The sequence below is a fragment of the Hyla sarda genome, chromosome 5, assembly GCF_029499605.1.
Source record: "Hyla sarda isolate aHylSar1 chromosome 5, aHylSar1.hap1, whole genome shotgun sequence".
In the NCBI taxonomy this organism is placed as follows: Eukaryota; Metazoa; Chordata; class Amphibia; order Anura; family Hylidae; genus Hyla; species Hyla sarda.
The window spans coordinates 143,924,907-143,949,998 of NC_079193.1; the positions used below are offsets into that span (position 1 = coordinate 143,924,907).

Sequence of the window (25,092 nt, forward strand, 5' to 3'; positions counted from 1 at the left end):
AGGTCAGTGAGGGTGCAGTGGCTTAATTTATTAGGAGGCATAGTGGAACAATTCTTTAGCAGCACAGTGGCATTGTTCATTAGGATCACAGTGGCACAATTCATTTGCAGGGCATGGGAACATTTCATTGGAGGTATAGTGGCATGCTTCATTAGGGGTACAGTTCATTAGGGGAGAGATGGCACAGTTCCTAAGCACAGTGGCATAGTTCATTATAAGAGCAGTGGTACAGTTCATTAGGGGAGAATTGGCACAATTAATTGGGGATATAGTGACACATTTTATTAGTAGTACAGTGGCAAAGTTAATTAGGGGCATAGTGGAACAGTTCATTAGTAGCACAGTGGCATAGTTCATTAGGGGCACTGTTCATTTGGGGGGCATAGTTAATTATGGGAGCAGTAGCAAAGGATACTAGGGACACAGTGGCATGGTTAATCAGGGGAGTCATAGAACAGTTTATTAGGGGCATAGTGGGCAGTTCATTAGCAAGATCTGACACAGTTCATTAAGTAGGCAGTGCCACAGCTTATTAGGGGACAGTAGCACAGTCCATTACAGGAACAGTGGCACAGTTCATTAGGGGTATGTTGGCACAGTTCATTAGAAGCATGGTGGCACAGTTTATTAGGGGTACAGTGGTTCAGTTCATTAGGGCGCAATTGGACAGTTCATTATGGGAAAATGGCACTGTTCATGGAGGGAAGCAGTGTCAATATTTATCAGGGGGCATAGTGGAATAGTTCATTAGGACACAGTGGAACAGTTCATTTTCGAAGAAGTGACAGGTTATTAGAGAATAAGTGGCACAATTCATTAAGGGAGCAGTGGTGCAGTTCAATGGAGACACAGTAGCACAGTTCATTAGGGGGCATACTGGCACAGCTCATTATGAGTCTGGCACAGTTACTTAGTGGGCATAGCTCTTTAAGAGACAGTGGCAGTTTTTTAGTTGGCATAGTGGCACAGTTCATTAGTTAACATAATGGCACAGTTTATTAGTGGACAGTGGCACAGTTCATAAGTAGGCGTAGTGGCATAGTTTATTAGGAGGCACCTAACAATTGGGAAGTACCTAATTGTTATGTTCAGGGCACAATGTTTAACTAAATTATACATCTGGGGCAAAGCATATGGCAGCATTCTATTTTGGGTATGTTATGTGGCAATATTATACTCAGGGGCACATTGTATGTCAGTGTTAGATACAGGGGCACATTGTGTGCCAGTATATTATTCAGTATGTGCTACTGTATATCCTTGAGGTACAGTGTGTGGCAGTATTATATACAAGGGCACCCTGTTTCTGGTGTCTATAGTTACACCACAATAGCAGGGCCCCCCAACTTCCAGCATGCGTGACACCTGCAGTTGGGAGCGCCCCTGGGTTGAGAATGAAAATTGACACTAGAAGTGTGCTCACTCCCCAAGCAACTGAAGCAGCCCATGAAGTGGGGATAGCTGTTGAGGACTGTGACCAATTATAGCACTGCAAGGCCCAGCCAGCCCACAGGTTTTTTCCTTCTCAAGCAGTGTCCCCATGGGATGCACAATACTAAAGGCTCTATTTGAGGTGGGCTAATAATTTTCTCTGAAGCTGATATAAGGTAAGCAAAGGGATCTTGTGGGTGATATGTATTTGTGAGAAGGCCTATTTGTCTATAAATTAGGGACAAACTGGGCAAAGTAAGTAAGATTAGCTGATAGATCTTCATCTAGTGTCAACAAGCTGTGTTGCTAAGCTACCAAAGCAGCTGGCGAGTAAGAATACAAGATGACGTTTGGTTAGTCAATGCACACATTAGTACCCAGGGAGGTCACATGATTGCAGTCTTTCTGTGCTTTCCAGTAATAAAGGCATGCTAGAGTTCGGAAAATAAATAGCCTTGCAACATTTAAGTTATTCATAATAGTTTCTGAAATATGACAGCAGGGGCAAAAGATTAATTCGCTGATGTATGATCCTGTTCATAATGTGCTCACACTGCGATTTCAGTAACTTGTTAACTTTTTTTGCTGCCGGTTACAATTGTGATTATATCATATTACATTTAGAAAAGGAAAAAAAAAACACTTTTTAAGGATTTATTTTTTTACTGTGCACCACCTTACTCTGTAAACCATTTAAAAGTCTCAGTCAATAGCAACCAATGCATCTAAGGGTATAAATGGACACCACATTTTGAAAAAAATTTCTACATATTGTAGATAATAACATATATAACTTATATGTGTAATATACAGTGTTTAAAAGAAGCTCTCTTGTCCCTGCAGCTATTGCCTGTGTGTCTCTGTGCAGAGACAAAATACAGGAAGTGTGGGCAGACAAGCAGGGCTCTGTGCACTTAGGACAAGCAGGGTTCTGTCCAAAGAGGACAAGCAGGATTCTGTGCACTGAGAACAAGCAGGGCACTGTACACTGGGGACAAACAGGGATCTGTGCACTGAGGACAAGCAGGGCTCTGTACACTGAGGACAAGCAGGGCTCTGTACACTGAGGACAAGCAGGGCTCTGTACACTGAGGACAAGCAGGGCTCTGTACACTGAGGACAAGCAGGGCTCTGTACACAGAGGACAAGCAGGGTTCTATGCACTGAGGACAAGCAGGGCTCTGTACACTGGGGACAAACAGGGATCTGTGCACTGAGGACATGCAGGGCTCTGTGTACTGAGGCCAAGCAGGACTCTGTACACTGAGGACAAGCAGGGCTCTGTGCACTGAGGACAAGCAGGGCTCTGTAAACTGAGGACAAGCAGAGTTCTGTGCACTGAGGACAAGCAGGGATATGTACACTGAGGACAAGCAGGGATCTGTACACTGGGGACAAGCAGGGATCTGTGCAGTCAGGACAAGCAGGGCTCTGTACACTGAGGACAAGCAGGGCTCTGTATATTGAGGACAAGCAGGGCTCTGTGCACTGAGGAAAAGCAGGGCTCTGTACACTGGGGACAAGCAGGGATCTGTGCAGTCAGGACAAGCAGGGCTCTGTACATTGAGGACAAGAAGGGTTCTGTGCACTGAGGACAAGCAGGGCTCTGTACATTGGGGACAAGCAGGGATCTGTGCAGTCAAGACAAGCAGGGCTCTGTACACTGGGAACAAGCAGGGCTCTGTACACTGAGGACAAGCAGGGTTCTGTGCACTGAGGACAAGCAGGGCTCTGTGCACTTGGGACAAGCATGGCTCTGTGCACTGAGGAAAGCTCTGTACACTGAGGACAAGCATGGCTCTGTAGATTGAGGACAAGCAGGGCTCTTTACACTGTGGACAAACAGGGTTCTGTACACTGAGGACAAGCAGGGCTCTGTGCAGTCAGGACAAGCAGAGCTCTGTGCACTGAGGACTAGCAGGGCTCTGTACATTGGGGACAAGCAGGGATCTGTGCAGTCAAGACAAGCAGGGCTCTGTACACTGGGAACAAGCAGGGCTCTGTACACTGAGGACAAGCAGGGTTTTGTGCACTGAGGACAAGCAGGGCTCTGTGCACTTGGGACAAGCATGGCTCTGTGCACTGAGGAAAGCTCTGTACACTGAGGACAAGCATGGCTCTGTAGATTGAGGACAAGCAGGGCTCTTTACACTGTGGACAAACAGGGTTCTGTACACTGAGGACAAGCAGGGCTCTGTGCAGTCAGGACAAGCAGAGCTCTGTGCACTGAGGACTAGCAGGGCTCTGTACATTGGGGACAAGCAGGGATCTGTGCAGTCAAGACAAGCAGGGCTCTGTACACTGGGAACAAGCAGGGCTCTGTACACTGAGGACAAGCAGGGTTCTGTGCACTGAGGACAAGCAGGGCTCTGTGCACTTGGGACAAGCATGGCTCTGTGCACTGAGGAAAGCTCTGTACACTGAGGACAAGCATGGCTCTGTAGATTGAGGACAAGCAGGGCTCTTTACACTGTGGACAAACAGGGTTCTGTACACTGAGGACAAGCAGGGCTCTGTGCAGTCAGGACAAGCAGAGCTCTGTGCACTGAGGACTAGCAGGGCTCTGTGCACTGAGGACAAGCAGGGCTCTGTACACTGAGGACAAGCAGGGTTCTGTACACTGAGGACAAGCAGGGTTCTGTACACTGTGGACAAGCAGATCTCTGTACACTGAGGACAAGCAGGGCTCTGTACACTGAGGACAAGCAGGGCTCTGTGCAGGCAGGACAAGTAGGGCTCTGTGCACTGAGGATAAGCAGGGCTCTGTACACTGTGGACAAGCAGAACTCTGTACACTGAGGACAAGCAGGGCTCTGTACACTGAGGACAAGCAGGGCTCTGTGCACTGAGGACAAGCAGGGTTCTGTACACTGAGGGCAAGCAGGGCTCTGTGCAGTCAGGACAAGCAGGGCTCTGTGCAGTCAGGACAAGCAGGGCTCTGTGCACTGAGGACAAGCAGGGCTCTGTGCTCTTTGCAATGAGAACAATTAAGGTTCTGTACACTGAGGACAAGCAGGGCTCTGTACACTGAGGTCTGTACACTGAGGACAAGCAGGGTTCTGTACACTGAGGACAAGCAGGGTTCTGTACACTGTGGACAAGCAGAACTCTGTACACTGAGGACAAGCAGGGCTCTGTACACTGAGGACAAGCAGGGCTCTGTGCAGTCAGGACAGGCAGGGCTCTGTGCACTGAGGATAAGCAGGGCTCTGTACACTGAGGACAAGCAGGGCTCTGTACACTGAGGACAAGCAGGGTTCTGTACACTGTGGACAAGCAGAACTCTGTACACTGAGGACAAGCAGGGCTCTGTACACTGAGGACAAGCAGGGCTCTGTGCACTGAGGACAAGCAGGGTTCTGTACACTGAGGACAAGCAGGGCTCTGTACAGTGAGTACAAGCAGGGTTCTGTACACTGAGGACAAGCAGGGATCTGTGCAATGAGGACAGGCAGGGCTCTGTTCACTGAGGACAAGCAGGGCTCTGTACACTGAGGACAAGCAGGGCTCCGTTCACTGAGGACAAGCAGGGCTCTGTACACTGAGGACAAGCAGGGCTCTGTGCACTGAGGACAACCAAGGTTCTGTGCACTGAGGACATGCAGGGCTCTTTGCAGGGAGGGCAAGCCTCTGTGACCCCCCCCCCCCAGGCTCAAAAAGCAGGCTGTTTACAGGACATCATTTTTTTAATTCCAAAATATACCATCTTTTTAACCAAATATACATTAAAATTATTTTATACATCATATAAAAAATGTTTGCAGATGACATGTATGCAGCTATTGCCTGTGTGTCTCTGTGCAGAGACAAAATACAGGAAGTGTGGGTAGACAAGCAGGGCTCTTTGTACTGAGGACAAGCAGGGAGATACATATAGAGAGAAATATAGAGTTGACTGAATTCCTGGCTAAAGTGTACAGCATTGTAAGACATTTTACCAGGATTCTGGTCCTTTTAAATATTATGCATGCTGGGCAAATAGTGAAAATAGACAAGTAGCACATGGCAATTCAGGTAAAATAAAAAAAAATCACTGCCTAAGTCATTGCATATAAAAGGTCACAACAGGCAGCAGAATCAAGGCAGTTATTGATTATTTTAGGGCCAAGTATTGGCCAAGCTTTTCTTTTTTTTATTGCCTAAGCAAACTTTCACCATCTTATGCTCATTTCCAAGTTTTAGAAAATACCTGTAGGTTCGCAGTCAAAATGCTCACTACGCCCCTAGAAAACTTTCTTAAGGGGTTAAGTTTCCAAAATGGGGTAAAATGTCAGGAATTCCCACTGTCCTGCTACCTCAGGGGTTGTGCATATGTAACATGGCACTCTAAAACCATTCCAGCAAAATCTCTACTATAATGATGCTCCTTCCCTTCTGAGCCTTTTCTTGTGCCCAAACAACTAGTTTAAAACCCCTTAAGTACCACAGGTTTTTTCATTTTTGCACTTTCGTATTTTTCACCTCACATTCTAAAAGTCAGAACGCTTTCAATTTTGCACCTACACACTCATATGAGGGGTTGTTTTTTGCACCACCAATTGTACTTTGTAATGACATTGATCATTTCAACCAAAAATATATGGTCACATACATATTTTTATTCATGGGAAAAGGGGGATGATTCAATCTTTTATTCAGGAAGGGGTTAAATCACATTTATTCACTTTTTTGTTTTTTACACTTTTTTTTAGCCCCTATTGTGGACTATTACATACAATCCTTTAATTGCATACACTGAACAATGCTATGCCATAGCACATCATTGATCAATGTAATCTGTGCTCCAGCCTGGATCTCAGGCTTGGAGGAATGGAGTGACGATCGGACAGCGAGGAGCAAGGTAAGGTGCCTCCCGCTGTCCTCTCAGCTGTTCGGGACACCGCTATTTCACCGTGGTGGTCCCGATCAGATCCGCTTAGCTAACCAGCAGTATTTTCTCCCTGTTTAGACACCACAATCAACTTTGATCTCAGCGTCTAAAGGGTTAATACCGGACATCAGCCCGATCGGTGATGTCCGGAAATAGCCGCGGGTCCTGGTTGCTGATAGCAACCAGGAACCAGCAGGTATGAAACGGGAGCCGGCCATGGACTTAAATATACATCCGTAGTCATTAAGTGGTTAAGAACAAATATGGGGTACTGCCTTACTCAAAACAAATTGAGTAACCAGTTGTAATTTTTATGGCTTAATTCGATAAATGAAACTGCTACAGGGTCAAATGCTTACGGCCCCACTGGATAAATTCCTTAAAGGGAAAGGCATTTAAAGGGTCACTCTCATTAAAAATTTTTTTGCTATTGCACTCCTTATGGTAAATGAAAAAAAATTCTAATATACTTTGTTTAAAAAAAAATGAAGTTTTCTATGTTTTATTTGTGCTTAAAAAAGCTCAAGAGCACATTTTCCCCCAACTCAAACACAGACTTTGGACTAAAGTCCAAACACAGGAAGTGCCACCTGGAGTGCTGAGGGGGGGGGGGGTCCAGCCTCATCCAATCATAGCTCCTCTCACACATAACTGCCATATGCTGTTGGTTGGACCCCCCCCCCCCCCCCCCCTCAGCACTCCAGGCGGCACTTCCTGTGTTTGGACTTTGGTCCAAAGTCTGTGTTTGAGTTGGGGGAAAATGTGCTCTTGAGCTTTTTTAAGCATAAATAAAACATAGAAAACTAAATTTTTTTAAACAAAGTATATTAGAAATATTTTTCATTTACCATAAGGAGTGCAATAGCAAAAATTAGTTTTAATGAGAGTGCCCATTTAACAATTAATGCCAACATAGCATATGGTAAATGTTAATTACTAACTATTTTATGTGGCCTGACTACCTTTATTACAAGCAGCCAATTTGAAATGATGAACAATAATTTTTTTTTCTATTTTTGGTGAATTTTGGTATTTTCACAAATACTAAATGTAACTAAAATGTATCATTAACATAAATTACAATGTGTCATGAAAAAAATCCCTTGACAAAGCAAAATAATTCCAAAGATTTTACCATACAGACAAAGACCAAAGGGGTTAAAGAGTACCTGTCACCAAACTAAACTTTTAATATATTGTTCCTTATGTAATTATAAGACACTTTGCTATTTACTTGCTGTTAAAATTCTCAACCTTTATATGTTTTGAATGTGACTGAAAAAACGACAGTGGCTCTGTTCAGTTCCCTGCACAGTTAGGCAGGAGACCAAACTCAGGAAGTGCATGCGGGGCATGGCGAGGCACAGCTCTCGCAGGCTTCAGTGACATCCTGATGAAGAAGCAAACGCTACAAAATGGCATTGAGGAGGCACGAGGGTCTCCATACGACACACCACCATGTCCAACCCAAGTAAAAAAGTTGTTATATAATAATCATAGGTGCACTATGTTTAATTGTGAGGTCTTTTGAGTATTAACGATATTGGAGTGTGGTCTAATTTAACCTTCCAAGCATTGTATTGGTATGGTACATTCCCTGTGCCATTTTTTGGGGGTACATGTTTTTTTATGGGTTAGGGATTTTTTCCACGTCTGCTGTTTTTTGTATATTTTTTAAAGGGGTTATCCGGGGAAAAACTTTTTTTTTTTTTTTAATAAATCAACTGGCTCCAGAAAGTTAAACAGATCTGTAAATCACTTCTATTAAAAAGCTTAATCCTTTCGGTACTTATGAGCTTCTGAAGTTGAGTTGTTCTTTTCTGTCTAAGTGCTCTCTGATGACACGTGCCTCGGGAACTGTCCAGAGTAGAAGCAAATCCCCATAGCAAACCTCTTCTACTCTGTGCAGTTCCCAAGATGTCAGCAGAGAGCACTGTTGCCAGACAGAAAAGAACAACTCAACTTCAGCAGCTGATAATTATTGGATAATAATAGAAGTAATTTACAAATCTGTTTAACTTTCTGGAGCCAGTTGATATCTAATTTTTTTTTCCTGGAATACCTCTTTAATAAAGTAATATTTTTTGGATAAATAGTTGTTACTTTTTTCAGGAAGCACGTGTAGGTTATAAATATTCAGTGACGTCACGTTTGCTGGGAAACACCCACTTTCACCTGCTGGGAGCTTACACAATGTGAGCAAGAGGAGAAGTATGAAATAGAGCTTTGTAAAGCTAGGAAAAGTTTTGTAAGGGAAGGAGGGGTGTTATGAGTAGTTAGGGAATATAATCTGAGTTAGTTTAGAAAATATGGTCTGATGACAGGTACTCTTTAACCTGTTGGGGACGAAGGGCGTATGCATACGCCCTTGCGTCCTGGTACTTAAGGACGAAGGGCGTATCCATACGCCCGTGGGAATTTCGGCCCCCGCCGCGCGCCGGGCGGGGACCGGGCCGGGGTGACTGCTGATATCCATCAGCAGGCACCCTGTGCAAATGCCCAGGGGGGTCATTAGACCCCCCCATGTCGGCGATCGGCGCAAATCGCAAGTGAATTCACACTTGCGATTTGCGCCGATTCCGGGTCATTACGGGTCTATGGTGACCCGGTGACCTGGAATAGAAGGGGGATCGCGGGTGTCTAAGACACCCACGATCCCCCTAAAGCGATAGGAGTGAGGTGGCATAGTTGCCACCCCTCCTATCCCTGCTATTGGTGGTCTAGACGCAACCACCAATAGCAGATCTGGGGCGGAGGGGTTTACTTTCGTTTTCCCCGTCCTGCCCTCCCACAATTGGCGGGGCAGAACGGGGAAAACGAAGAGGAGCGGCGCCGGAGTCCACTTACCCCTCCGGAGGCAGCGGAGCGTCGGGGATCGGCGGCGGCGACGGAGATCTGCGGCGGCGTGCGGCAGAAGAGGACGGCTCCCGGATGCGACGGAAGCCGGTGAGTAGTTGCATAGCAACATCTAGAGGGCTACAGTCTGAGACCACTATAGTGGTCTCTAGACTGTAGCCCTCCAGATGTTGCAAAACTACAACTCCCAGCATGCCCAGACAGCTGTTTGCTGTGTGGGCATGCTGGAATTTGTAGTTTTGCAACAGCTGGAGGTCTGCAGTTTAGAGACCACTGCACAGTGATCTCTATACTGCCCTCTAGATCTTGCAAAACTACAACTCCCAGCATGCCCACACAGCTGTTTGCTGTCTGGGCATGCTGGGAGTTGTAGTTTTGCAACATCTGGAGGTCCACAGTTTGGAGATCACTGTTCAGTGGTCTCTAAATTGTAGCACTCCAGATGTTGCAAAACTACAAATTCCAGCATGCCCACACAGCAAACAGCTGTCTCGGCATGCTGGGAGTTGTAGTTGCGTACCTCCAGCTGTTGCATAACTACATCTCCCAGCATGCCCTTCTGTGATCAGACATGCTGGGAATTGTAGTTTTGCAACAGCTGGAGGCACGCTGGTTGGAAAATACTGAGTTAGGTAACAGAACCCAACTCAGTATTTTCCAACCAGTGTGCCTCCAGCTGTTTCAAAACTACAACTCCCAGCATGTACTGACAGACCATGCATGCTGGGAGTTGTAGTTTTGCAACAGCTGGAGGCTCACTGGTTGGAAAATACTGAGTTAGGTAACAGAACCTAACTGAAGGTTTTCCAACCAGTGTGCCTCCAGCTGTTGCAAAACTACAACTCCCAGCATGTACTGACAGACCATGCATGCTGGGAGTTGTAGTTTTGAAACAGCTGGAGGTTTGCCCCCCCCCATGTGAACGTACAGGGTACATTCACACGGGCGGGTTTACAGCAAGTTTCCTGCTTCAAGTATGAGCTGCGGCAAATTTTTCGCCGCAGCGCAAATTCCTAGCGGGAAACTTACCGTAACCCGCCAGTATGAATGTACCCTAAAAACACTACACTACCACATAATAAAGAGTAAAACACTACATATACACCCCCTTACACTGTCCCCCCCCCCCAATAAAAATAAAAAACGTATTGTACAGCAGTGTTTCCAAAACGGAGCCTCCAGCTGTTGCAAAACAACAACTCCCAGCATTTCCGGACAGCCACTGATTGTCCAGGCATGCTGGGAGTTTAGCAACAGCTGGAGGCACCCTGTTTGGGAATCACTGGCGTAGAATACCCCTATGTCCACCCCTGTGCAATCCCTAATTTAGTCCTCAAATGCGCATGGTGCTCTCTCACTTTGGAGCCCTGTCGTATTTCAAGGAAACAGTTTAGGGTCACATATGGGGTATTTCCGTACTCGGGAGAAATTGCACTACTAATTTTGGGGGGCTTTTTCTCCTTTTACCCCTTATGAAAAGGAAAAGTTGGGGTCTACACCAGCCTGTTAGTGTAAAAAAAAAAATTTTTACACTAACATGCTGGTGTTGCCCTTTACTTTTTATTTTCACAAGAGGTAAAAGGAAAAAAAGACCCCCAAAATTTGTAACGCAATTTCTCCTGAGTACGGAAATACCCCAGATGTGGGCGTAAAATGCTCTGAGGGCGCACAACAAGGCTCAGGAGTGAGAGCGCACTATGTACATTTGAGGCCGAAATAGGTGATTTGCACAGGGGTGGCTGATTTTACAGCGGTTCTGACATAAATGCAAAATAATAAATACCCACATGTGACCCCATTTTGGAAACTACACCCCTCACGGAATGTAATAAGGGGTACAGTGAGCATTTACGCCCCACAGGTGTCTGACAGATTTTTGGAACAGTGGTCTGTGAAAATGAAAAATTTAATTTTTTTGTTTGCACAGCCCACTGTTCCAAAGATCTGTCAAGCACCAGTGGGGTGTAAATGCTCACTGCACCCTTTATTACATTCCGTGAGGGGTGTAGTTTCCAAAATGGGGTCACATGTGGGGGGGGTCCACTGTTCTGGCACCACGGGGGGCTTTGTAAATGCACATGGCCCCCGACTTCCATTCCAAACAAATTATCTCTCTAAAAGCTCAATGGTGCTCCTTCTCTTCTGAGCATTGTAGTTCGCTCGCAGTGCACTTGACGTCCACATATGGGGTATTTCCATACTCAGAAGAAATGGGGTTACAAATTTTGGGGGGCATTTTCTCCTATTACCCTTTGTAAAAAAGTAAAATTTGCGGAAAAACCAGCATTTTAGTGGAAAAATATTTTTTTTTCATTTACACATCCGACTTTAACAAAAAGTTGTCAAACACCTGTGGGGTGTTAAGGCTCACCGTACCCCTTGTTACGTTCCTTGAGGGGTGTCGTTTCCATAATAGTGTGCGATGTGTTTTTTTTTGCTGTCCTGGCACCATAGGGGCTTCCTAAATGGGATATGGCCCCCAAAAACCATTTCAGAAAAACTCACTCATCTAAATCCCATTGTTGCTCCTTCGCTTCTGAGCCCTCTAGTGCACCCGCCGAACACTTTACATACACATATGAGGTATTTTCTTACTCCAGAGAAATTGGGTTACAAATTTTGAGAGGATTTTTTTCCTTTTACCCTTTGTAAAAATTCTAAAATTGGGTCTACAAGAACATGCCAGTGTAAAAAATGAAGATTTTGAATTTTCTCCTTCACTTTGCTGCTATTCCTGTGAAACACCTAAAGGGTTAACACACTTACTGATTGTCATTTTGAATACTTTGAGGGGTGCAGTTTTTATAATGGGGTAATTTATGGGGTATTTCTAACCAGAAGACCCTTCAAATCCACTTCAAACCTGAACTGGTCCCTGAAAAATTCAGATTTTGAAAATTTTGCGAAAAATTGGAAAATTGCTGCTGAACTTTGAAGACCCCTGATGTCTTCCAAAAGTAAAAACTCGTCAATTTTATAATGCAAACATAAAGTAGACAAATTGTATATGTGAATCAATACATAATTTATTTGGAATATCCATATTCCTTCTAAGTAAAGAGCTTCAAAGTTAGAAAAATGCAAAATTTTCAAATTTTTCATGAAATTTTAGCATTTTTCACCTAGAAAGGATGCAAGTATCGCCGAAAATTTACCACTAACATAAAGTAGAATATGTCATGAAAAAACAATCTCGGAATCAAATTTATAAGTAAAAGCATTCCAGAGTTATTAATGCTTAAAGTGACAGTGGTCGGATTTGCAAAAAATGCTCCCGTCCTTAGGGTCATAATGGGCTCCGTCCCCAAGGGGTTGAAGACATAATCATGCTTTTGTTTTAAAAATTATTTGAGGATTTTATGAATAGACGTCCCATTAAGGTTTGGTGAGTGTTCTACAATGTAAATGACAGGGAATCAATATATATATATATATATATATATATATATATATATATATATATATATGTGTGTGTATATATTTGAGCCTCCAAGGGCATGAAGGGAAGTAAGAAGCGGTCTCTTTAATTGTTAATTGAGCATCATATGACCAAAAAATAATTCTAGTCTCTGACTTTATCTTAAAGGCCCCTGTGTTCCATATAAAATCATATTTATTCTAGATTCTGACCTATGAGGTTGTAAGGAAAAAAAATTATCCCTGTCTGAGCCGTAATGACAGCACCATACATCATATAAACCTATTTTCTTCAATAATGGGATTAGATCTATTCCGAGTTGATAAGTCTAATGAAGGATCAATAATGGTATTAAAAATCTATTACTAGGACAATCTCACAAATGTTATCTATTTTCTTTAAAAGATGTAAAAGTAACCTACCGTATACACTCGAGTATAAGCCGAGTTTTTCAGCACGATTTTTCGTGCTGAAAACATCCCCTCGGCTTATACTCGAGTGAACTCTCGGCCCTCAGTGGTCTTCAACCTGCGGACCTCCAGATGTTTCAAAACTACAACTCCCAGCAAGCCCGGGCAGCCATCGGCTGTCTGGGCTTGCTGGGAGTTGTAGTTTTGAAACCTCTGGAGGTCCGCAGGTTGAAGACCACTGCTGCCTTCGACATCATCCAGACCCCCCACCCCCTTTAGTTTTGTACTCACCTCCGCTTGGCGGGACGTTAGGGTGCGCTGGTCCGGTGCTGCAGGACTGTCCGGTGGGGAGGTCGTCCGGTGGGATAGTCGTTCCGGGCTGTCCATCTTCACCGGGGGGGGGCCTCTTCTGCGTGCTTCGGGCCCGGCCCCAGAATAGTCACGTTGCCTTGGCGACGACGCACAGGGATGTTCATTAGCAACGTCCCTCTGCGTCGTCGTCAAGGCAACGCCTCTATTCCGGGCCCGAAGCGCGGAGAAGAGGCCCCCCGGTGAAGATGGACAGCCCGGAACGACTATTCCACTGGACGACCTCCCCACCGGACAGTCCTGCAGCACCGGACCAGTGCTCCCTAACATCCCGCCGAGCGGAGGTGAGTACAAAACTAAAGGGGGTGGGGGGTCTGGATGATGTTGAAGGCCGCAGTGGTCTTCAACCTGCGGACCTCCAGATGTTTCAAAACTACAATTCCCAGCAAGTCTAGACAGCCGATGGCTGCCCGGGCTTGCTGGGAGTTGTAGTTTTGAAACATCTGGAGGTCCGCAGGTTGAAGACCACTGTATCAGACATTGACAAGCGGTGATGATGAAGGGGGGGGCTGATGACATGTGGTGATGATGACAAGGGGATGATGGAGGGGGGGTGTGGGATGATGACAAGGGGATGATGAAGGGGGGGTGTGGGATGATGACAGGGGGATGATGAAGGGGGGGTGTGGGATGATGACAAGGGGATGATGAAGGGGGGGTGGTATGATGACAGGGGGATGATGAAGGGGGGGTGTGGGATGATGACAGGGGGATGATGAAGGGGGGGGTGTGGGATGATGACAAGGGGATGATGAAGGGGTGTGTGGGATGATGACAATGGGATGATGACAAGGGGATGATGAAGGGGGGGTGTGGGATGATGACAAGGGGATGATGAAGGGGGGGATGATGAAGGGGGTGTGTGGGATGATGACAGGTGGTGATGATGAAGGGGGGATGATGACAGGGTAATGATGATGATGAAGAGGGGATGATGACTAGGTGATGATGATGAGGGTGTTAATGACGTGGGTCTGGATGATGACGGGGGGGGGGGGGGGATGATGTATTTCCCACCCTAGGCTTATACTCGAGTCAATAACTTTTCCTGGGATTTTGGGGTGAAATTAGGGGCCTCGGCTTATATTCAGGTTGGCTTATACTCGAGTATATACGGTATGTAACATAGTTATCTTTCATATCTTTTAAAGAAAATAGATAAAATAGGCTATGTTGTCTTTTAAATGGAAAATATGGATTAACTAGAGTATGAAGAATTTTGCTAATTCCACAAACCTGTGTAATGTATAATGGTGGTTAGATATTAACCCCTTCCCGTTATAGGATGTAAGCATTCGTTCTAACACTCGACACGTTCGCGCACTGGGACATATGAATACGTCCTAGTGATCCTCTGCACTGCCATGGGCAGCGCAGGACATCGGCTGTGGGACCCGGCTGGCAGTCACAACCGGGGACCCACCGCAGCTGCCGGGGCTGCAATCACGTCAGTCCTGCCAGCATTAACCCCATAGATGTCGTGATCAATCCTGATAACATAATCTATGATGTTGATGGGGGAGTGTGCTCCCCCTGTTCACCAACGGTAGCACCGCGATACGATCGCGGGTCGCTGTTGGTTGCTATGGCAGCAGGAGGCCAGATCATGGCCTCCTGCCTGCCTGCTACAGAAGCCTGTAAGATCCAGACAGAGGCTGGATCACACAGGCTGTAGTGTGTGCAGTTTATCAGGTCATACTGTGCTGCAATGCAAATGTATTGCAGCATAGTATAACCTGTAAAAAGGGAAAAACAAAATAATAAAAGGTTGTTCAACACATGAAGTGTAAAAAAAAAAAAGCCCCTTTCACAATAAAATCCTGTATTGTCATAAAAAAAAAAAAAGTGCAAAATTCACCAACTTTGGTACAAATAGTGGATATAGACCCTTTGTATGAAGGGAGGTAAAATTCATGGGCATATTTAGTCATGAGAAGAAAAAATTGAATGTCCCCACGCAGTAGTGTGAATAGTAACATGGTTACACATCTGTAAAAACATATTAATAGTAATTCCCTAAAACTTTAAATATAGAACATTATCTGGTGTTACATGAAAGCAGATCTTAACTTTTAAGATACCCCCTAAAAGTGTACCTGTCATCATCAAAAACTTTTTACATAATGTAGATAATACCATTCTATGTATATTTGTAATATACATTGTTTAAAAAATATGTATATTTTTGTCTCTGTAGCTATTGTCTGTGTGTCTCTATGAGGAGTCCAAATACAGAAAGTAAGGGTGGACAAACAGGGCTCTGTGCACTGAAGAAAAGCAGGGCTCTGCTTGTCCACCCTCACTTCCTGTATTTGGACTCCTCATAGAGACACACATGCAATAGCTGCAGGGCAGCATTTTTTCACCCAAAAATATACACATTTTTTTAACAACACATTATATAAAAAGTTTTTGTTGATGACAGGTACACTTTAATATGGTCAAATACATAAAAGTAAATAAATATTGGATAAAAAAATGTAATAAGTTAAAAAGAATTTGCCAACTTTAGATCATGCTTAGTTCCCAATGTGTCAAGACGGCTTTGCTAAGTCGCAGTTATTATCAATGTAGATTTTAAAATTTTTCTCAATTGTTACATTTGAATAGTGTGTATTGCGTTTTTCAAAGAATAATAACAAAGATCAAAACCGAACTTTGGATATTGACCAATAAATTATTTATATAATGAAAAGTGTATATTTACATGAAGCCCAGCATGCAATAGATTAGAATAGAGATTACAAAATCAGCATACATGAGAAGTGCCCAAGTAGGGTAGTTACGTGTTAAAGTCACTAAGAAAGTAATACTTTTACATGTTTTAGTTCCTATGCAAAACTTCTTGTACTTGTTATAAAAAAATTCTATACTTTATTAATAATGTGCACATGAATTTTGCATATTGCTACTTATTACTACTATAAGATAAAAAAGCAGAATATATTTGGCGAAGACTCTTTTGCAGTTACATAATATGAACACGAGGTGGTGCTAGTGCAATTGCAAGATCTCATAGAAAAAAATGCTCCTGAAATAGCAGTACGTCCCTGAGCTATAAACTTAAAAAGCAGTTATTTTACTTTAATTTTAATAGCTTTTTTTTAACTATGTTAAAAGAAAAAAGAAAAATTTGATGGTAAACTTCAATGTGATATGGACCCTTGAGGAAGTTGTTCTTAACATCAACAAAACACATTTGGTAGGGATATACACTGCTCCCAAACTCCAATTACACTGGGAACATCTCCTGATATACTTGTCTATTATGGCTACTTTTCCATATGTATTTGTGGTGTCCCGGCACCAGATTGCATCTGTTGCCTTATAATGGGGTCCCCAAAGTCAGAGTCCCTAGGTTTAGGTGGGGTCCTCATCCTTAGCTAGCCCCTTGTCACCCATTTTGTAATTAAAATTGCTTAAATCTGATGTATATATTTATATAGTAAGTGTACTTACCTAGTTAGCGTTGCAGGACCTGCAGGTCACGTGACGCGTTCCAAAGACTCTATGGTTTGTAGTTCAAGGACCTTTGGAGGAAGTCAGGTGTTTACCCATCAGGCTATGTAACGGTGAGTGACAGTTGACTTGGACCAATCCAAAACGGCCCTACCCCTGCCCATATAAGGGAGCGGCGGCCATTACTCTTTCTCTTTCCTCGTGGGCTGTTGACAGGGAAGGATCTGCGCTGCTGTCATCAGTGAGTTTAGGCCCGAGCCTGGCAGCGACGGCTGATCTCTATGAAACTGTGAGTGTAATCAATCCGTAAAAACTCAATATCACTGGACCTTATCTAACCCCTAAATCCGAATGGATCTTCGCAAATTATCCTAAATTCAGAGACTTATATCAAAAGTCAAGGTCCGCAACAACTGTCAGTCACTGAAGTGTATGAAGACTGTATTAATGAGACTGTTACTGTTCATTGGATCAAGTCTTTAAGTAAAGTTTATCCAAGTTCAAGTTCAACTACCTTGTGGACCTTCAGTCATTTTATGCATGCACCTATCGCTACTGGGAATGGCGGTGATAGGCCAGAGAATTACCTCAGCATACTAGCTCTCAGCCTGGCTTCACAAACAATAGGGTTAACCTTGACCCCTGAGATACTGAAGCAAAACCCTGACTACACTACCCCTACCCCAGAGGCCTACCACATATTCTTATAATATAATGGCATTTTTCTATTCTCATACATTGAATTATAATGATTTGTGCTAATACTTATTCTTCACTAGTCTAAATATTTCTCTTTTATTGGGGTTTGGGTGTAGGAGTTTTGTACACCATAACCCACACTAGAGTACTTTCAACTGCTTGTGTTGTGTTTGCCAAATACAATTATATTCATTGAACATTTTTGGACTGGGAGCTATTAATATCGATTCAGAGTTTCTTTTTTCTGTGAACTGCAAATAAAAGTGATAGCTACAAACTAAAAGTTATGCATTTTTATTATTATTAGTAGTAGTAGCTTGAGATTAGCGAACCGAATCGGACGAAGTCGAATTCGTTCCGAATTTCATGAATAATTAGATTCAACTCGATTTGAAATAACGAATTTCTTCATTAGTGAAACCCCTGTGATTGTCCTGTATAATGTATAGATGCGAGCAGCTTTCTCCTGCGCTTGCATCTCTGCAAAAGATAGGACGATCGCAGCAGGTGTCAGGAGTGACACCCACTGTGATCTGTCGTTAACTGCAGGTACTACTGCTCCCAACATGGAGCACACTCTACTCTATACTGGGAGCTGTAGTACCTGCATTAATAGACAGATCACAGTGAGTGTAAATTCTGACACCTGATGTGATCTTCCTTAAAAGGAAACTCCTGCCAAAGACAGTAATGATGTATCAGCTAAAACATCTACTGGCTGTTAGAACATGGGCACACTGATGCCTGTTGATGCTTTTAATCTAGCAAGGAATAAAGAGAGAGCATGGTACATTTATCACATTGTCAAATTGTGAGTAACAGGGTTTTCATCACTCCATATTGATTTTAACGAGAACAACAACGTGCATGCAAAGGAAAAATGTAATTGGACTTATCATAGATTTCCCCAGGGGCCAAATACCCACTGTTCAAACAAATATAGAACACTGTCTTATATTATTTTTTTCCTCAAGAAGACACACTATGGCTTATTTTCAGGGGATGTCTTATTTTTATTAAGTATGGTACAACAATACAGAGACCCACAGACTGTTGCTGGTTGGTGCTGGGTGAGAGAGAGACCCACAGTACTGAGTAAAACAGCAGCCACAGCTTTATTCTTCCCCCTGAGGACCCACATAGCAGAACTTTCAGAAGTTTCAGTGAGGAGACTTACTTTCACTTTCTGTCTCCCTCTATGCTGCGGCTGGCAGCACGAACAGGAAGACCGGGACCTGACAGGGGGAGCCGACCATGTTGATGGGGCTGCTAGCACCTCTCTGGTCACCTCCGAGATAGCAGCTGTCATGATGGGGCAGATGAGAGAGACTACCCATCTTCTTCACCGCTCTGCGCCGGTACCATTAGCCACGCCTACCACTATGTCTTATTTTCGGGGTATGGCTTAAATTACACCATTGCTTAGAAATTCTGCTATGGCTTATTTTATGGGTATGTCTTATTTTCAGCGAAACATGGTATATATGGCAATATTAAGAGTAGAAGTGAGCAAACTGTTCAAAAGTTCATTTCTGCAGTGTTTACAGTTCCAGCAACATGTATGACTGTTGGTAAATGTATGGTAACTGTAGTAACTAACAGACTGAAAAAAATAACCACACTGCACTTGCGAGTAAAAAAAAAATATATATTTTAAAATAAAAGTAAAAGAAAATAATCCCTCTGTGGAGGCACATGCCTGCTTGGGTTTATATGCACTCAGAGGTATTAAAATAAGCAATGGCTTTTTCCAAATGATCCAGAAATTATAAATTTTTGGGAGTAGGAATAGGTTTTGTGCTTTTAAGGCGAAGAAGCAATGGCTTTTTACAAGCTGTAAAAAATGATTCCGTTTTTGGGGTGCATCAACAGGACTGGAATCCTAGAAAGTGGTGCCTCACTCAATGTTCTGAATAAATGCCGGGTGCTGCACAAAGATCGCGTTTGAGTAATTTGAAAGTCATTATGGGATTCCCTGAGGTCATGGGATGCTTCCTCCTTCTACTTTCTGCCTGATGTAATTTTAGCAGGTTCTGTCGAACAAAACTGCCCAAAGATCGAGTACAAGCCAAACCTAACTTGTAGCAACTTGTAACTTGTGTTTCCATCATGGGCCATCAGTCCAACGAAGTGGCTGTTCATTAATTTAGGGTGAGTCACATCAAAATTAAAGTGTATCTGTCATTGCAAACAAAATGTCTGATATTTCATAGACACATATAAAATTATTTTATTAATCTTGGTCAAATCAGATCTATGTCATGTGACAGTCTCATAATGTGAGTCTGTGGGGCCATATTACATAAACAGAGAGCTGTGAGAGAAGTGTGAAGTTAGGTGAAGTTAGGTAAGAACTTCGGTGGGAGGTTTGTTATTTTGGTAACTATGGTCATTGTGTGGGATATAAAAAAAAACATCGACATACTGTCAGCGCTCTGGTCCCCCGCAGAGATTGTATTTTCGAAGCAATGTCCCGCCTTTACCAGCGATTCGCTGAGCTGCAGTTCATAGACGACAGGGTCACACTGCAGCTTTAGAAAGTCAATTGCTGCGGGAGACCAGAGCAGGACACGCAATGGATATAATTAGATTTTTAAAAAAGGCTCCTGCCAGAGTTCTTCTTTAATTATCGGGTTTCTTACATCATGTTTTAACTCCTTGACTACATTCACAAATTCATTTCTAATCAATGTGTGATATCAACAGGAACTATTACATTTTACATTTGCATTGCATTACGTATAATAGAAACAAGGGCACTCTATTGAGAAATTTCCCATTATTAATAATATCCAACTTCCCACCACTAACCAATCCATCTATCCCCATCTTCCAACACTGGAACGAAAGAGAAAATACAGGTGCGCACCTCGTGCAGATTATCAAATGTACAGCTGTGAGTATTTTGGCCCCTTACCTGACAGAGTTATGCTTAGAGCATAACATCTGAGTGCACGTAGTAATATAGTAGCCGCTGCCTCGTGGTCCCACCGGTAATCCAAATGCGGAGGCCGGTGTTTATGCAAAAAATGTAGACAGCAGATGAGTCTCAGGAAAAATGGGACATCGTACGGGCGCAGGCTTTGGTGAACAGATAAATATATGTGGATGAGGTATCTGGATCCTCGGTTGAAGACCGATGACCGATGATGGCCATATAAGGAGCCTCCGGACTTCCTGCCTTTGCCTGATCTTCATGTGTGTATTCCCTGAGCTAAGGCACCTGCTACCTGATCTTCTGTTTCCTGATATTGACTTCGGCCTCTTCCTGACCTACAAATCTGCTACTTCCTTTGTTCCTGTTCTGCCTCTCCTGGATTGATACAGACTTTCTGACCATTCTACTTGCTGTTGGAGCTTTTACTTCTACCAACACCTGAACAACTTCAGCTCTGCTGCATCTTGGTAAGACACCTGAACTGTTCCAACTTCCCAGACCTGGTGCTCACCAGCGCCACCTGGTGTCAGCCAGCTCCTTCTGCTATGAACTCTACATCCTAAGTTCACCTGGTCTGCTAAAGCCAGCTGTCACACTGAGGCCGTTTTCCACCATCTGGATCTGGCTAAAAAGAACTTGGTCTCCAACCGAGGATCCAGATACCTCATCCACATATATTTATCTGTTCACCAAAGCCTGCGCCCGTACGATGTCCCATTTTTCCTGAGACTCATCTGCTGTCTACATGTCTTGCATCTTTCAACACTGTTCCTTAAAAACCCAACCTTCCACTTACTTACATAGAAAATAATAAAAAAAACTTTTTACACTTTAACCCCTTAAGGACGCAGCCCTTTTTCACCTTAAGGACTGAGCCCTTTTTCGCAATTATGACCACCGTCACTTTACGAATTAATAACGCAAAAACGCTTTTACCGAATATTCTTATTCTGAGATTGTTTTTTCGTGACATATTCTACTTTATTTTGGTGGTAAATTTTTGGCATTAATTGCATCCTTTTTTGGTGAAAAAGCCCAAAATTTCATGGAAATTTTGCATTTTTCTAACTTTGAAGCTCTTTCATTGTAAGGAAAATGGATATTCCCAATAAATTTTATTTTTCTTCACAAACACAATATGTCCACTTTATGTTGGCATCATAAAATGGACATTTTTTAGCTTTTTGAAAAAATTAGAGGGCTTCAAAGTAGAGCAGCAATTTTCAAAAATGTCATGAAAATTGCTAAATCTGAAGGGACAGATGTTACAGAACTACAACTCCCAGCATGCCTGGGCAGTCAAGGCATGCTGAGAGTTGTAGTTTGGCAACATCTGGAGGGCTACTGTTTGGGCACCACTGTAACAGTGGTCTCCAAACTGCGACCCTCCAGATGTTGCCAAACTACAACTCCCAGCATGCCCAGCCTTTGGCTGTCTGGGCATGCTGGGAGTTGCAGTTTGGCCCCCCTAGTGGTTGCCACAGTAAAGATCGATTTACTTTCACTTTCAATCCCCCCCCCCCCCAACTGTGGATTCCCTACCTGATCATGATCCAGCAGGCTCCAGCGAAGATCCCAGGTCCCCAGGCATCTTCTTCTGCAGGTATGGCCTCCATCTTCTTCCCAGAGCCCCTCGACATCCAGGGGTGGGCAGAACGGGGGTTGCCATGGCAACCCCCTGTCCTGCGCTGCCATTGGTCAGAACTCCATTCTGAGTAATGGCAGGGGATGGGAGTAGATCGCAGCTTTGCGACCTCACTCCTATCCTTTAGGCTGATCGGGGCTGTCGCTGACAACTCCGATCAGCCCTATTTTCCGGGTGATCGGGTCACCAGAGACCCGATCAGCCTGGAATTGGAGAAAACCGCATGTCTGAATTGACATGCGATTTTCTCCGATCGCCGACATGGGGGGGTCTCAGGACCCCCCTGGGCGATGTGCCAGGGTGCCTGCTGAATGATTTCAGCAGGCATCCGGCTCCGGTCCCCAACCGGCTAGCGGTGGGGACCGGAATTCCCACGGGCGTATGGATAAGCCCTCGGTCCTTAAGGACTCGGAATGCAGGGCGTATCCATACGCCCTGTGTCCTGAAGAGGTTAAACACACATTTTGTTTGACATTATAAAAGCAAACACATCTAAAGAAAATAGCTCATTCCTGTCATTTAGTCCCAGCAGACCATAAGTGTTCAGACAGGTAATCAATTTTGCTTCACTTTGTAGCAGAAGGGTATGCATATCACCTCCAGACTCTGGTACAACTCAGCAGAACCAAAAAGAGAGAAACATTTAATTTACATGTTCTTGTTCAATAATCACCCTATGAATAAAATAATAAACAATGTCATCGAAAGATACTAGTACATATTAGAGACCAAACCAGAATTAAAGGGGTACTCCGGTGGAAAACTTTTTTTTTTTTTTTTTTATTAACTGGTGCCAGAAAGTTAAACAGATGTGTAAATTACTTCTATTAAAAAATCTTAATCCTTCCAGTACTTATTAGCTGCTGAATACTGCAGATGAAATTCTTTTCTTTTTGGAACACATAACTCTCTGCTGACATCATGACCACAGTGCTCTCTGCTGAACTGTTAAGAATTTTAAGAACTGTCCAGAGTAGGAGAAAATCTCCATAGAAAACATATGCTGCTCTGGACAGTTCCTAAAATGGACAGAGATGTCAGCAGAGAGCACTGTGCTGATGATGTCAGCAGAAAGCACTGTGTTCCAAAAATAATTTCCTCTGTAGTATTCAGCAGATAAGAAGTACTGGAAGGATTAAGATTTTTTAATAGAAGTAATTTACAAATCTGTTTAACTTTCTGGCACCAGTTTATTTAAGAAAAAAAAAAAGTTTTCCACCGGAGTACCCCTTTAAAACAAAAAACAAAAAAACAAAAAAACACTAATTACATATAAGTAAAAAAAAAAAAAAACATTGATGACTTGATACAGAGCCAAAAAACATAAAAAATAAACATACAATATGGCTGTTTTGTGCAATATCTACTGGTAACTTTTCTTACAACCACTGCTTCTTTTTTTCTTATAACCTGAGAGGTAAATACAAACATTAAGGTAATAACAACTGTACAACTGTGCAGCTATTTTTACATTGTCAAAACTAAACAAAAATTGAGTGTCAGACTTAGGGAGTAAATCTTTTTTTTTTTTTTAAATAAAAACAGGGATAAGGGTCTCACACTTATTGCTTATGTTAGGGACCACCATGGAGGATCTTCCGCCTGAATGCTTTAGGTTACATGACAGGAATGATTTCAGCTCTTTTCTTCAGCTGTGTTTGCCTTATCATTTAAAATTTTAATATGCACTGGGTTTGTTTATGTGTTTCCATAGTAACTGTCTTGTACACATTTTTAATCTGTACCTGTGCAGAATGACATGTAAAAAGGCCAAACGAAGTGCCTGAAAGCAAGAAACGGCAGTGTCCTGCCCTACACATTTATCAAATCAGTTTTGGGACAGTACTGTTTTTTTTAATCTATTTTTATTTCCATTGGATGGTTTGGTGTTATACTATACTAGATCACCACTCACAGCTGTGTTTGGGTTCCTGTATTCTAGTGAGTTAAAAGGAGGAGTATAGCCACAGGTGTACCAGTCAAGCAGTGCCAGGGTGGGAACCTTTGTTTACGGTGGATTGTTCAAATAGGTAAGAACAGTGGTTGAGGAGAGTTCACACCTGCACTGCTCCCTACCAGACATGACAATGTTGCCTGCAAAAAGGAGTTTATTTTCAATGGTAAATTTTTTTTTTTAACTATGGTATAGCTTTCTTAGGCCTTTTAACTCCTAGAGGATGCAGGGCGTACCTGTATGCCCTGAGTCCCTGGGACTTGGCGCACCAGGACATACAAGTGATTGGGCTGTTATCCAACAGCAGCCATCCTGGAACATCTCTGAGGGTGGTCCTGACCCCCCCCCATTTCTGCGATCGTAGTGACAATGTCACCTCCAGGACTGCCATGAATGGTGAGTTGGGCCGACCAATCACGGCCTACGGTGGGAGGTTTAACCTATCGTTGCTCACCTAGAAGCCAGCGAGCAGAGAGGTGTCTGTGCGCCCATTTGGCAATCTTCCCCTTATGTGCTCAGTGAAGGTGGCATATAACCTTCACCATCCACCCTCCTGCCAGTGACCCAGTAACCCATATTAGTACGAGTGACCCTGTCCCTCAAACTATTTTCCCCACCAGACAAATACCCCTGTACCCCTACAGTTGAACCTTGGCAACCAAGAAATCTAGATTGCTAGATTAATCACACAGGCTTCACTAAAATCTACTTCTTCAGGTAATTTTCAGTGGCTCAGAAAAATCTTTTTGTCTATTACCAGCTTCCCTCTTTTCCAATCTCTCTCTACCAGAGCCACTTCAGCTTGTGGTAATGTGCTGAAATATCATGTCCAATTCTTAAGGGATAGAGCAGGGTTCTTACTAGTGAAAATCTGTTACTGGACAGATATAAGGAAAAGATGGAGGCCATTATGCTGACCACAATTGACAGTAACAGCAGCACCCATGTGCGAGGGACCAATGCATTGGTCCTCAATGCAGGCCCTGGTCTTTGAATACCGAGGAGTGGACCCAAGAACCTCTGGAACTGTATTTGCATAGTTT

The 25,092-nt window shown here is 43.5% G+C and overlaps 1 long non-coding RNA gene across 1 annotated transcript in view; it reads right to left on the reverse strand.

Annotated features, from left to right (window-relative positions):
* LOC130273496 (uncharacterized) overlaps positions 1–22,071 on the reverse strand; it is a 40,008-nt gene extending 17,937 nt beyond the window's left edge. Inside the window, exon 1 of the long non-coding RNA XR_008844007.1 lies at positions 21,993–22,071. This is a non-coding gene — a long non-coding RNA (uncharacterized LOC130273496). The remainder of the gene's footprint in view (positions 1–21,992) is intronic.
* Between the last annotated feature and the right edge of the window lie 3,021 nt (positions 22,072–25,092).